The following is a 13,294-nucleotide window of genomic DNA, read 5'->3' as shown; positions in this document are numbered from 1 at the left end:
ACTAGATAACTCATAAAATCCCCTTCCAGTTCTGATATTCTATGTTAACAAGACTTGGAAATCCCTTAAAATCACAGAATGGAAAAGGGTATACTTGAGATGGTTTGTTTGAAAGGTGAGTGGCAGGAGCCTCCGTGTAATCACAAAATGTGTAATAAAATAAAATTAAAAATCAGATCCAAATATCTTTCTCTTGATCCAGGTCTTCTAATAGACAGAAAAATCCAAGATGTCAAGTTGGGCTCTTTTTCCCATTACTAAAGCTCCGCTCACTAAGTATATTTCTAGTCTGGGATTCTTTGTAATACTTTCTTCCAGTGAGCCTCTAAAATGCTCACTTTTCCAATTACCCAAATTTATGTATGCCATTGCAGTCAAAAGCCTCTGAGTGGATCATGCTGAAAAGGCACAACAAAGAGTTGACCTAGTGAGATAGCAAACTAACTATGGCACAGGGCGTTACAAATCTGCAAGCTTAGCTATTTTAATGGAGGGTAAATTTAAACGAAGAACAAATATTTTTTTGTAGGACTACTGCTGGGATTGTGCTTGATTAAAGATTGGTTAATGATCTAGCATACAAAAATCCACAAATCCATACCATTCAATTATTTGAAGTATATAATTCAATTCACAGGTTTTCCAACATCACAATCGATTTTTAGAACATTCTTCAAGGTTCATCCAGAAGACATGGACTACTATCTTCAAAGTATTCAGGGAAAATACTAAAATTTATACAGTTAAACTATCATTCAAGTAAACATTTGCACACAAAGAATAAAACAGTTTACTACTCTTATCCTGTCACTGAGAGAATGTTATTCAGGAAGATGCCCAAAAGAAAGTATGGGATTCAATGTGAATGTGAGGGCTAGAGTTATATAGATATGTGTGTGTCACTGGCATGTAGGTGGTAGAGAAAACCAGAGGAGTGGGTGAAAATGGACAAGAAGAGGGGTAGAGTAGGAGGAGAGGAAGGAAGCCCAAGGAAACACCAGAAATTTAGGGGATAGGCAGTGGATATTTTTTATTACTGTCTTCTTACTATAAAAGGATAAAACTCAGTTTTATCTATTAAGAAAGAGCAATGAGCTGTAAGAACAGAACAGCAAGAGATGCAAAGGGATCTGGAAAATATATATATAAATTTAAGAAAAAACAAAATCCAACAGCAAAATTACATCTTCATTAGAACTAATATACTAGAACATAGATTACTGTGAAATGCAGCACAAACTTTGACAGATTCTATTAGAATGCAGAGGAAAAGAACAAAAAGAGAATGTTAAAAGGAAGAATGTTAATCGATATAAAGGCCAGAAAATAGAGCTCCAACTGAAATCTCACAAGGATGTTTCCAAGGAATAAATCAAAACAAAAAGATGAGAACTAACCACTAAAATATCCTAAGTGAAAGAAGTCAATCTCAGAAGACCACACATTTATATTATTCAGTTTATATGAAATATCCAGAATAGGTAAATCTATAGACAGAAAGTAGATTAGTAGTTGCTGTGTGGTAGGGTGTCAGAATGGAGATTGACTGCTAATTTGTAGGTATTAGCACCACTCTCCCTTGCCTCTCTCTATTTTAGATATGGTAAAAGGAAAAGCCTTTCTAATGAGGTGACACTTGAACACAACCGAATGAAGTGAAGGAGCATGCTCCCTTTGGGGGAAGAGCCTCCTAGGCAGAGAAAAGAACTGCCAAGGCCCTCCTTACTAAACTTTGACCAAAGAACTTTTTGCATCTTTGAGGCTTAATAACTACCAGTGGTTGGCAAACTCATTCGTCAACAGAGCCAAATATCAACAGTACAACGATTGAAATTTCTTTTGAGAGCCAAATTTTTTAAACTTAAACTATATAGGTAGGTATACTATTATTAACTTAATTAGGGTACTCCTAAGGCTTAGGAAGAGCCACACCCAAGGGGCCAAAAAGCCACATGTGGCTCACGAGCTGCAGTTTGCTGACCATGGAACTAGGCAATCTGGAAGCTCAAAGAATAAGAGTAAAGTCTTTATGAAAATCTATTCTTTATTACCATTATATGGGAAAGAGTAAATATACGCAAAAACAATCCTAAAAGTAAATAAAAAGTCTTAAATTTGCTAGCTTATTCAACTTCTTAATAGAAACAATGAAGCAGATCTGATATTTGTTGTTTTGTGGTTGTTACCTAATCATAAATGAGTAGCAAAAGGATCCAAAGATGTGCACAAGAAAAAGAAATGAAAGAATGGCATAGCTGTACCCTCCTCATGACACATGAGGTACAGAACAGAGGTGATCCAGCATATGCCATCAAAGAGCTAGCTTCATAATTAGAAACGACTCTAATAACAAACAAGACAGTAGAACCTGACTCTTCTATTTATTACTCCTCTACATTATAGATGAGAAAACAAATAGGTTAATCAACTGATTTTTCTCAATAAACGATATGAAAAGAGTCATTAAAACTTTTTTTACCTTTTTCATTTAAAAGAGGTTAAAACACTTAAATTTTTGTAGAATGATGGTCCATATGTGTATGATGGTTTACTTCTATTCTGATATTTTGATACTAATCTCACCAGGAAATTCAAAATAGATCTCTCATTCATTTTATTTAGTTAATGTAATCCTCTAGAATAACAACCAAGGAGAAACAGGAGGACTAAAATAACGTATATGCAAAACATTACATCATTAAAGAAACAGTGATCTTAACATGTTAATTATACTCAATATACTAAAAAAAAATTAGATAATACATATTTTCCAAAACAAAGGAGTATTAAAACAACTGACGTTAGTCATAGTGAATATGGAAAAATAGGGGAATACCAGTTATTTTGGTTGGAAGCACTGCTTTTAACATGGGAACAACAATAAAAAAATGCATCTTTGCATCTAATGGCCAAATTTCTTTGTGAGCCTTCTTCAAACCAAGGATCCAAATAAAGCCTAAGTAAAAAGAATGCTAGCATGAATACCTTAATGAAGCCAGAGAAAGAGATAAGTCACATGTCTGGAAAATGTCACTACAATTTAACAACTAATAATCTAAGAAAACTTATACACATTTAATAGCAAGCTATGTTTTTGAAGATTTTTTTCATTTAGTAATTATAGCTATAATTACAATAGTGTACTATCCTATTTAAAAATACGTATAGTGTGCCCTAGCCAGTTTGGCTCAGTGGATAGAGCATTGATTGGCCTGTGGACTGAAAAGTCCCGGGTTCAATTCCAGTCAAGGGTACATGCCCAGGTTGAGGGCTCAATCCTTGAGGGGGTATGCAGGAAGCAGCCAACCAATGATTCTTTCTCATCATTGATGTTTCTATCTCTCTCTCCCTCACCCTTCCTCTCTGAAATCAATAAAAAATATATTTTAAAAAATACTTATAATGTTATCTGAGTTTTCTGATACCAGTGAGATGAAAAAACAAACTAAAAAACTTCCTGAAACAATTATCTAAAAAGGCTGGATAAAACATAACAAACAAAGACTTAATGCATGGCTGACCTTGGAAAAAAGGAAGAGAAAAAAATCTCCAAGTGCCAGAGATGAAGCCAGATCTGAAAATCAAAATGGTAAGGATAAGAACTGATGCTAATTTTATCCAGGAGAGAAGTAAAGAAGACAAACGTAATGATCATTAATAAACAGGGTCTTGGCTTTTGATACCATAGGAACTGGATAACTATCAACCTGGGGCCCAAATGAGGGGAGAAATTGGAAGTGAACTCCCGAATAAAGGAGGAACCTTTACAAATAAGCACACTGATGTCAGAACACAATACTCCAGTATCTCTATCTCTTCTAGGGGTCTAAGTAGGAGGAAAAATCCCTTATGAATAGGAAACTCCAGTCTTAAGTGGGTTTGGAGTACAAATTTAGATAAACTGTGTGATACAAAATCATCACATTCCACCAAAAATTATTGAAAACTGGTTCTCTTCTAGTAATATCTCTCGGGCACTTGACAGAAGCAAACACAAAACCTCTCTAGACACTATCAACAATTCAGGCAACAAAGGGACCTGCATAGAAAGAGAAAGCCCCTCCAAAACTGTACTCACCAATTTAAAATGACAAAGCACAAGAGTAAAAATTCTACCATGTGTGAGAGTCCTCTAACACAAGAGAAGGATTTAAGTCCAAAGGATTCAGGATAAAAAATATAGAAAAGTCAAAGAGATAATTTAAAATAAGTCTGTAAGAATAATTAAAAGAAGAAGAATATAAAACAAGACAGAGACCATTAAAAAACTGAAAAGGAAAATTTTAAAGAGAAGTTCTAAAATTAAAATTCTAAAATAAAACTAAATGAATGGGGGGGGAATCCAAATGTTTATCATCTAGTGAATAAACAAATTGTGGTATATTCATACACTGGGACACTACTCAGCAAGAATTACTAATACACTTAACACAAATTCAAAAATATATTTGAAGCTAAATCTAATATATTGTAAAAACAAACATTATGGTAAGTGAAAGAAGACAACAATTACAGATATTATTCTACTTATATAAATTTTGTTTAAGTAAAGACAACTACAGAGACAGAGAGCAGATCAATAGTTGCTGTAGCAAAGGTAGGAGCAAAAGGGCATGATGAAACTTTTTGGGGTGATATAAGTATTCTAAAACTGAACTATGGTGATGGTCACACAAGTGCATAAATTTTCTGAAAAATCATTGAACTATATGTTTAAAATAGGTCACTTTCACGGCCTGTTAATTATTGAAACAATAGGGGAAATACCCCTAAATGAATGGGTAGAAAGAACAGACATATCTAAAGTGAGAAGTAGTGAACTAGAGGATAGATATGAAGAAGTTACCCAGAATGCAATTTGGAAAGATAAAGAGGTGAAATATATCAGAGAGAAAGTAAGAGACATGGAGGAGAGTATGAAAGGGCTCAACAAAAGTCTTATAGTAATTTCAAGAGAAGCAATATTTGAAGATATATGGGCTGAGAATTATTCGGAATTAATTCAAGATGTAAAACCCCAGACTCAAGAAGCTCAGTGAATCCCAAGAAGGAAAAATAATACATTCATATATACATATGATGGTGAAACAGCAAAAGTGAAAAAAAATCTTAAGAGCAATAAGGAAAATAGAGGTGGTCTACAATGGAACAAAAATTGGACCAAAAGCATATTTTTCAACAGTAGCTAAAATAGAGGCCAGAAGACAATGGACTACTATCTTCAAAGTGTTCAGAGAAAATACTAAAACTTATACAGTTAAACTATCATTCAAGTAAACATTTGCACACAAAGAATAAAACAGTTTACTACTCTTATCCTGTCACTGAGAGAATGTTATTCAGGAAGATGCCCAAAAGAAAGTATGGGATTCAACGTGAATGTGAGGGCTAGAGTTAAATAGATATGTGTGTGTCACTGGCATGTAGGTGGTAGAGAAAACCAAAGGAGTGAGTGAATGGACGAGAAGAGGGATAGAGTAGGAGGAGAGGAAGGAAGCCCAAGGAAACACCAGAAATTTAGGGGATAGGCAGTGGATATTTTTTATTACTGTCTTCTTACTATAAAAGGATAAAACTCAGTTTTATCTATTAAGAAAGAGCAATGAGCTGTAAGGACAGAACAGCAAGAGATGCAAAGGGATCTGGAAGAAATATATAAATTTAAGAAAAAACAAAATCCAACAGCAAAATTAAATCTTCATCAGAACTAATATACTAGAACATAGACTATTGTGAAATGCAGCACAAACTTTGACAGATTCTATTAGAATGCAGAGGAAAAGAACAAAAAGAGAATGTTAAGAGGAAGAATGTTAATCGATATAAAGGCCAGAGAATAGAGCTCCAACTGAAATCTCACAAGGATATTTTTAAGGAATAAATCAAAACAAAAAAGATGACAACTAATCATTAAAAAAAAACCTAAAAACTTTCATAGGATAAAAAAAAGCTATGGACTCATGAGGTTCACGGAAACTTAACGAAAAAATCCACCTACTCCTCTTCCCCCAAATGTTTTAATTGTGAGGTTAAAGAAGAACAATCCTATAATAACAACAACACAGAACTTTTACAGTGTATTCCATATACCATGTAGATCACAAAAATATGCAAAAACAAGAATTCTAAGTGCTTCCATGTATTACCTCTTTTATTCAATGGTACAAAGTAGATATTACCATTTCCTCCACTTTAACAGATTAAGAGACTAAAGCACAGAGAAGTCACATAACCAGAAAGTAGTAAGTTTAGAATCTGAAACCTAGAAATCTATCGTCTCATCATTCCACTATACCTCAGAACAAAAATCTCTCTGGGAAGCCCAAAGCCAGATCACAACACAACTATGTTTGCAGATGGTGGGAGCTGTCCTCACATGGGCCTGAACCTCCTAGCACCTGTCTTCTTTCTGGACAGTACATATTAATAAATTGTGGCCTATACTCAGAAGCAAAGCATGTCAATCAAGATTACTCTCCTTTCTTATAGGGCACTTGCAAACAAGGGGAGAGAAATGCAAATGCCCTTCAGGAGGCCTTTTGTTGAGAAATCCTACTTGTTTTGATGTAGTGTCCCAGGTTATTTAGGAAGAGGTATCCCTCCTTCTTCTGCTCCCCACCCTCAAAAAAGACAAATAAGAAGTATTGGGATTTCACCTGAATAGAAGTCCAGTAAGGTATTTTTCAACTACAGGTCATAAACAATTAAAATAGAGTGCAACACATGCATTAAGAGTAGTAATATTTTGCATGTAAAACATTTTTTTCAGCTATAAAAACAGGTTGTTATATAAAATGTATTTTGTACTTAAGTTGTGGTCAAAACTGTTTAAAAGTCACTGGTAATGAGACTCTGCCATATATAAAAAATATAATTTTTCCCAGAATAATATATTTTAACATCCTAATAAAAAAGTAATATGCGCCCTAACTGGTTTGGCTCAGTGGATTGAGTGTCAGCCTGCGGACTCAAAGGTCCTAGGTTCGATTCCAGTCAAGGGCATGTACCTTGGTTGCAGGCACATCCCCAGTAGGGAGTGTGCAGGAGGCAGCTGATCGATGTTTCTCTCTCATCAATGTTTCTAACTATTCCTCTCCCTTCCTCTCTGTAAAAAAATCAATAAAATATATTAATAAGACCCTGTGTATTAGCTTTGGCTATCAGTGCACATATTAAAAAAAGGGAAAAAAAGAAAGAAAAAAAAAAGAGTAATATGCAAATTAACCATCACTTCACGATAAAGATGGTGGCACCCACAGCCAATAAGGAGGGAATATGCAAATTGATGAGACAAAGATGGCAGTGCCAGCAGAAGCCACGGGGCCAGCCAGAGATCAGGAGAGCGGGCGGGAAGGCTTGGGAATGGGGTTAGAGGAGATCAGGCCAGGAAGGGAGGGCAGTTGGGGGTGATCAGGCCGGCATTGGGGGAAGTTGGGGGTAAGCAGGCCATTGGGGGGCCAGTTGGGGGCAAGCAGGCCATTGGGGGGGCCGTTGGGGGTGACCAGGCTGGCAGGGGGGGCAGTTGGGGGCAATTAGGCCAGCATGGAGGGCAGTTGGGGGTGAGCAGGCCAGCAGGGGGTGTCAGCTGGGGCCAAGCAGGCTGGTGGGAGGGGGCAGTAGGGGGCGAGCAGGCCAGCAGGGGGAGCCAGTTGGGGGCAAGCAGGCCAGCAGGGGGGGCAGTTGGGGGCAAGCAGGTGGCAGTGGGGGGGCAGTTGGGTGCAATCAGGCCAGTGGGATAGGCAGTTTGGGACAAGCAGGCTGGTGGGGGGGTACAGTTGGGGCTGAGCAGGCCAAAGGGGGGGTAGCAGGGGGCAAGCAGGCTGGCAGGGGGGGCAGTAGGTAGCGAGCAGGCCAGCAGGGGAGCCAGTTGGGGGCACGCAGGCCAGCAGGAAGGTGCAGTTGGGGATGAGCAGGCTGGTGTGGGGGCAGTTGGGGGCAATTAGGCCAGCAGGGGGGGGGGCAGTTGGGGGCAAGCAGGCTGGAAGGTAAAGTGGTTAGGGGCGATCAGGCAGGCAGGCAGATGAGTGGTTAGGAGCCAGCAGTCCTGATTACGAGAGGGATGTCCGACTGCTGGTTTAGGCCCGATCCCTGTGGGACTCGGGGTTTGATTCCCTGTGGGATCGGGCCTAAACCAGCAATAGGACATCCTCCAAGGAGTCCCAGATTGGAGAGGGTGCAGGCCGGGCTGAGGGATACCCTCCCCATGCACGAATTTCGTGCACCGGGCCACTAGTCCTATATAATAAAAGCCTAATATGCTAAGTGTTTGGTCATCCAGTCGTCCATTCAACCAATCAAAGCATAATATGCTAAGGCTGCTCAACTGCTCACTATGATGTGCACTGACCACCAGGGGGCAGATGCTCTGACCAGTAGGTTATCTTGCTGCTGGGGTCTGGCTGATTGGGACTGAGCCAGATGGGCCAGACATGCCCTGGAGTACTCCTGTGGTCCCTCCCTGCTGGCCAAACTCCCGCGTCCCTCCCGAGCCCCGATTGTGCACCAGTAAAGTTCCTCAGCCTGACCTGTGCCCTCTTGCAATCCAGGACCCCTCAGGGGATGTCGGAGAGCCGGTTTCGGCCTAATCCTGCAGGCATAAAAGGCTAATATGCAAATTGACCGAATGGCGGAATGACCGGTCGCTAGATGTGCACTAACCACCAGGGGGCAGACATTCAACGCAGGAGCTGCCCCCTGGTGGTCAGTGCGCACCCACAGGGGGAGCAGTGCTCAGCCAAAAGCCAGGCTCACAGCTGGTGAGCGGAGTGGCGGTGGTGGGAGTCTCTCCCACCTCCTTGGCAGTCAGACATCCCCAAGGGCTCCTGGACTGCGAGAGGGCGCAGGCCGGGCTAAGGGATGCGCCCCCCCCCACCCCCCGCCACCAAGTGCACAAATTTTGTGCACTGGGCCTCTTGTGGGTCTATAATATTTACCATTTGAAAGTTTATTAAGGGCCCAGAACCCCAGTTCTAAGGATTAGCCCTACCACATATTAACACGTTAAGCACCAAGCCTGTTTTGTCTTCCTTTCCGTTTAGCCCACAATATCCGATTTCACCAATATGCTGGCGGCACCAGTGACTGACCGGTCTGGATGGAAAGTATAGTGTCAGTCACCGGTGACTGACATGGTGCTTAACGTGTTAAGATATGTAATACAACTAAAGCATGCAATCAAAATTGTATGGTCATGTATGCCCTGGACAGTGTGTTCAGTGGTTAGAGCATGGGCCATGCACCGAAGGGTCTCGGGTTTGATTTCCAGTCAAGGGCACATGCCTAGGTTGTGGTTCAATCCCAGGCCCTGGCCATGTCTCTCTCTCTCTCTCACATCAATGTTTCTCTCTCTCTCTCCCCCACTCCCTTTCTCCCTTGCACTCTCTCAAAAAAAAAAAAAGGAAAGAAGAGAAAAGAAAACCAATGGGAAAAATATCCTTAGGTGAGGATTAACAAACAAACAAACAAAATAACATGATCATGTACAGAAGTTAATGGATGAGAATAGAAAGTTCAGAAACAGACCCCAGTATTAATGGGAATTTGATATATGCTAAAAGTGGCATCCCAATGTGGTGGGGGGAAAATATGGGTTGTTAAAAGATATTGACATAACTGGGTAATTAGGTAGAGGAAAATAATCAAGTGGGAACTACATATCTCATTTATACCAGAAAAATTCCAAATGAATAAAAAATTTAATGGAAAACAACAAAAATAGTAGGGAGCAAAGGGAGGTTTTTTGTTTGTGAGTGTTCATTGTTTAATCCTATATAATAAAAGCCTAATATGCAAATCGAACAACCAATGGAACAACCGGTCGCTATGACACACAATGACCACCAACACAGGAGCTGCCTCCAGACCGCAGGCCCCAGGCCAGCCAAGGCAGGTGCCAGCGGGGGGCCCCCAATTACCCTGCTGGTTGCCCTGCAGAGGAGAGGGAGGCAACCGGCGACAGCAGCATTGGGCGAGGCCAGCAAGCAGGTGGCACCAGGCTGGCCAAGGCAGGTTCCAGCAGGGGCCCTCCGATCGTCCCACAGATTGGTCCTGATCACCGACCATGCCTAGGGACCCTACCCGTGTATGAATTTTGTGCACCAGGCCTCTAGTAATCTTATAATGGAAAAGACCTTTCTAAGTATCAAACCCAGGAGCCATAAGAAAAAAGTTTGATAAATGTGCCTACTTTAAAACGTGCACGGAAAACTAAATATCTTAAGTTGTTTTTTTTTCAAAAAGGCCTCAGAAGATTGTAATTCAAATCACAATTTTTCAAATAAAGAGCTCTTACAAATCAATAAAAATAATGGACAAGACAGAAGCAAGCAGTTAGCAGAAATCTAACTGGCTTTAAATCTATGAAAAGATTACTTGACCTATAAAGAAAAATGTAGGAAAACAAACAGGGAGCAGCTGGGATGAGGAAACTAGAGCAGGAGGATGGCCAAGACTCACCCAGAGATATCTGAACCCACACTTCCTCCTGGTGCCCGAGCTCCACCTGCGGCCACCTCAGTCCAGCCCTCTATGGGCCTCCAGATACTAGGGTGCTCGTGGGGTGAGGGCGGCTTGGTTTTGGCTAGGGCCACCAGGGGAGGGGTCGGCAGGGCTAGGAACGGCTGTCCAGTCTATCCAATCACTGTGGCTGAAAGGCTGGTGCCGGACCAGCAGGATGAGCAGTGCCAGGCTCCGAAGCATGGAAGAGGTCTGTACAAGTGGACCAACTATCTTATAAGTTGACATCCTCAATGGTTTGCTTTAAATAATGTAATCCTGTCCTACTATGATACACAAGATGATGTTTGCAACAGGAGCAAAGAAAGTATAAAGATGGCAGTTTGTAAAATTAAAATCCATTTGGCAGACGACACAAGAAAGGAATTAATCATTCCAGGAGAGCAGCATTTCTACATGAAAGTGGTGAATGCAGCTGCAAGACAGAGCTGGCTGGTTGTTCTGGGGAGCTCTAAAGCCTGTTTGACTGATACTAGGACTAAAAAAGTAAATTAAGTGAAACCAGTGAATCTCTGAAAACCACAATGTCTGAACTTCGCCTCTTCTGTGACCTAAATACATAATTCATATAATTCAAGAATTTGTTCACCATGATGAAGATCATTCATCTCCCAGCATAGAGAACATGAATGAAGCCTCTTCTCTACTTAGTGCCACATGTAATACGTTTATCACAACGCTTGAGGAATATGTGAAGAGAGCAAATGCTAAGTTTAAACCTGAGATGTTTCAGCTATGCCATCCAGATTCCTTAGTTTCTCTTGTGTCATCCTTTCTGGTTCAAATGATGACGCTGTCTACGAGTCACCCCTGCTCTTGCAGTTCAGAGAGGAGTAGCCACTCTGTAAAAGAACTTGTGGTTATATTTCACCCACTCTCCCAGTGAGCTGAAGAACCTACTTGGATACACCTTGCAATGATATCCCTCATTTATACCCAGATAGGCCGGTTCACTGTTCAAGAAATACACTTATCAGAGATTTGGCATCAGCAACCATTCCTGAAGGAAGACTTATGGCCAAAAAATTGTGAATTGGAAGATTCTCTTTCATCCTTCTCTTGCTGAGGAAACAAAAGCATGAAACTTCCTTTAAGTATTGCTATGCAAAAATTGCTATAATTAAACTATGTGAAAGGGAGTAGTTTTTCCCTTAGAATATCTCAGCATTTTATAGAATACTAGAGGCCTGGTGCACGAAATTCGTGCACGAGGGGGTGCATGTCCCTCAGCCCAGCCTGCACCCTCTTGCAATCCAGGACCCCTTGGGGGATGTCCGACTGCCAGTTTAGGCCCGATACCACAGGATCGGGCCTAAACCGACAGTTGGACATCTCTCTCGAAATCCAGGACTGCTGACTCCTAACTGCTGGCCTGCCTGATTGCCCCTAACCACTCTGTCTGCCTGCCTCATCGCCCCTAACCACTCACCTGCCTGCCTGCCTGATCACCCCTAACTACCTCTGCCTCGGCCCCTGCCACCACAGCTTCATCCAGAAGGACTTCTGGAAGGCCATTTGGCTATCCGGTCTAATTAACATAATACACTTTTATTATTATAGATTGTAAAACAAACAAAAAACCCACATACCATTGAAGTGTATTTTATCTTTATATAGTTTATTTGCAAGAGTATTTTCCTAATAATTTCACAGTATGAATGTGTATCTTTTTTCTTTTTAAATAAATGATTATGTAATATTTTGACATCCATAAGGACAAATGTAGATATTTTTCTAAAAAATTGTGAGGGACTGACAGCTTAGTAAGTGTATTGTAGCTTATAAACGTGGTATCCCATAAACATACTGTTTCAGTTTGACAGAAGTATGATATATGTAACTTGGGCCATGGACCAAATAGTCACTTTACCACAGATGAAAATGAGTTACAATAGGAGCTTGATGGTGATTGTACTGTATTAATTAAAGCAAAAAGGAAACATTTAATATTCTAAATATTTTTAACCCAAATACCATGACAGTGAGGATATTTTATAAACCAAACTATGTTGTCCTTCATAAGTGAAGTTGACACTATTTATTTATCAATACCGAATGTTGGGTTTAAGTATTTAATTTTTATGTATTTATTTTTCTGTTGTATCAAAAAATGACCTACCAAATTTAAGATGTGCATACATTGTTATTTACACTGTTCTAGAAAAAAGGTTAGTGTTGTAGTGACATAGCTCTTTTCCACCAGAGAAATAAACGACTTTCGATGAAAAAAAAAAAAAAAGAAAATGTAAATTAACCCTATACCAAGATTCACTTTTCACTTCAGATAGGCAAAGATCAAAATGTTGGAAGGCACACTGGAACACAAAGGTGTGGAGACACAGAATTCTTACACTTTGGTGATCTGTGTATATGTATACTGATAAAATTTCCATGAAGGTCAATTAAATTTGCAGGGATCTACCTTACAAGCTGTCTTAGAATATGTAAGAAATTACAGATGTATAAGGTGATTCCCTGTGGCATTTTTGTAATAGTAAAAGACTTAACCTAAATAACCATTAATAGAAGACTGAATAAGTAATTAAATTTTGATAATTCTATACAATGGAAAATGACACAGCTAGAAAGAGAAAAAAGAAAGAAGAAGAGGAAGAGAAGTGGGGGAAAAGGGGACAGAATATATTTTTTTGTCTTGAATTACAAAATGATAACCCTCAGTCAATTACGCAAAGGACAGAAAGAGTTTCACTAAAGAATTCTCAACACAGAATTACGAGTTAAAGACACATGTTCTCTAGCAGCTAGATATATTTCCAAG

The 13,294-nt window shown here is 39.9% G+C and overlaps 1 protein-coding gene and 1 pseudogene across 1 annotated transcript in view; one reads left to right on the top strand and one right to left on the bottom strand.

Moving 5' to 3' along the window:
• Positions 1 to 13,294, bottom strand: part of PRORP (protein only RNase P catalytic subunit) — a 146,541-nt gene that overhangs the window by 102,321 nt on the left and 30,926 nt on the right. The gene's annotated exons all lie outside the window — the stretch shown is intronic.
• On the top strand, positions 10,441 to 11,581 carry LOC138992244 (pleckstrin homology domain-containing family A member 3 pseudogene; annotated as a pseudogene).

The sequence above is a fragment of the Myotis yumanensis genome, unplaced genomic scaffold, assembly GCF_028538775.1.
Source record: "Myotis yumanensis isolate MYYU_CA2020_CCGP unplaced genomic scaffold, mMyoYum1.0.hap1 SCAF_1, whole genome shotgun sequence".
Taxonomy (NCBI): domain Eukaryota; kingdom Metazoa; phylum Chordata; class Mammalia; order Chiroptera; family Vespertilionidae; genus Myotis; species Myotis yumanensis.
The sequence above is the reverse complement of the archived record's forward strand: the minus strand, read 5'-3'. Positions and strand labels throughout refer to the sequence as shown.